Below are 1,450 nucleotides of genomic sequence, written 5' to 3' on the forward strand. Positions count from 1 at the left end.
AGGAGGACTAATTGAACAGCCAGCTCAAAGATCATCAAATCTAATTTTTTGAGATCAAGAATTGAGTATTGCTACAATAAAACTCCGTTCCCAGGTATAGTACTTGTTTATATGAACACAATTTCTCAGGTCATACAGCTATAAAAACTAGAAATACGAATAGAATTGTTGCTCAATCCTTTCCGTTCTAGCAATAAGACATATTCATCCACAGATCTATGAATTTTAAAAAGCAACAAAATCCATTTCACTGAGATGTATTTTCCCATAACTTTTACATTCTATTGAATAATTATGAAAATTTGTAATATTTATTTTGCTTTGATCGTGTACTAAGAATAATTTTAAAGATAACTCAGTCAAGAATCAGGCGGTTTGCTCTCTGTGTAACCTTGGACAATTAATCTCCTCGCATCTCAGTTTCCTGATTTGCAAATTAGTGATAGTAAGACCTAGTTTAGCGCTGTTCCAAAGACTGGGTGAATTAATGCACACGCCACGCCTGGCTCCTACCGCGTGCTATATAAGCAAGCATTACTTATTTATCAAACTAATCAACAGCAACACCCTAAAAACTAAAAGCCTGGCGGTTTGTCTTCACGAATAGGAAGGAGGTGCTGGAGGGATCGGGTTCTAGACCACAGGCACACTCGGAGAGCAACGGGATGCTCAAGAGAAAACGGGATGGGACGGGGAGGAGAGAGACAGGAGGCCCCTGGAGCTACCTGCCTGGAAGAAAAATGGGCAGGATCACAGACTGAGAACGAAGAGGGCTGGGAGAGTTTGGACAAAGCAGTTCTACCAACGGTTCGCATGTCTACGGATGCGAACGTCTATGGATCTCGACTGCTCCGTGAATCAGGAGCAACAGCATCAGGCCTAAACGCCACCGCGGTTGTAACCAACCAACGGTCAACGTTTCGCTCCCCCGCCCCGGCCAGGTGCTAGCCGGCGCCCAGACCCTGGGAGTCGCGTGAGTCAAACGCCCGACTGCCCTGGATTCCAGACCCAAGACCCGCGCGCAGAGCCCGTCGCCCGTCGCCCGTCGCCCGCCGCCCGCCGCCCGCCGCCGCTTCCCACACAGCCCAGCCTTGCGAGGGCGCCCGCAGTCTGAGGCTGCTGCAACTGGCCCCTCGCGGCCCCCGTAGCCGGACCTTCGTTGCTATTGTCACCGCCTTTTCCTCTCTTCCCCCGGTTCCCTTTCACTTCCGGGTTGCCCTGGATCTGCTGGTTCCGTAACAACATCCCGTTGGCTTACCTCAGGCGGCGGGACCTGTGCAGCCGCCGCCTGCCAGGAGTGCCGGCCGCCCGGGCCCGCGCCCTCCCCGGCCCAGACCGCCATGGCCACCAACCCGCAGCCTCAGCCGCCTCCTCCCGCGCCGCCGCCTCCCCCGCCGCAGCCGCAGCCGCCGCCGCCGCCGCCCGGCCCCGGGGCTGGCCCGGGCATAGG

The sequence above is a fragment of the Monodon monoceros genome, unplaced genomic scaffold (assembly GCF_005190385.1).
Source record: "Monodon monoceros isolate NGI ecotype Baffin Bay Population unplaced genomic scaffold, NGI_Narwhal_1 Super_Scaffold_20, whole genome shotgun sequence".
NCBI lineage: Eukaryota > Metazoa > Chordata > Mammalia > Artiodactyla > Monodontidae > Monodon > Monodon monoceros.